Here is a 551-nt window from a genome sequence, read left to right on the forward strand (position 1 = left end):
CACTTTCACATTCATACGACGCGGTCATACATTAAAAAAGTTAATTCATTGGGTGTCTGAAAAGGAGGGAAAAAAAATAGATGTACATAACAAAAGAAATATCAAAGATAACTTTCTCTATTGTGACTTGCTTAAAGAGATGACTATGCTTCGTTTGCAATGCAGCCCAGAGTCATTTTTCATGAGGCAGACTCCTTGCAATGTTGATTAAACTTATGTATACGAATCTGATAGCTTCTCTGGAATACACTTGCAACATCAAATAAGATCGTGATGTTGCAGAGTAGGTGGAACGAATCCGCAATACAAAGAGTACGTTCCAACCACTTAATTCCAATTCTTCCTATCGTAATGAATAGGATAATATCAATATATTCGTAAACCAAACCACATAACATTAACAGAGGACGAAATCCAGACGAAACTTCCTTACGCGTCGAATCATTTCAATCGACAGATATCTGGCGCAACAAAAACCGGCTTTGCGCTCCGTGTCCGGCCGCTTGAGACTGCGAGAGGGAGACAGTACGCATATGCTGTTAAGTAATTTG

This window comes from Penaeus monodon, chromosome 33 (assembly GCF_015228065.2).
Source record: "Penaeus monodon isolate SGIC_2016 chromosome 33, NSTDA_Pmon_1, whole genome shotgun sequence".
In the NCBI taxonomy this organism is placed as follows: domain Eukaryota; kingdom Metazoa; phylum Arthropoda; class Malacostraca; order Decapoda; family Penaeidae; genus Penaeus; species Penaeus monodon.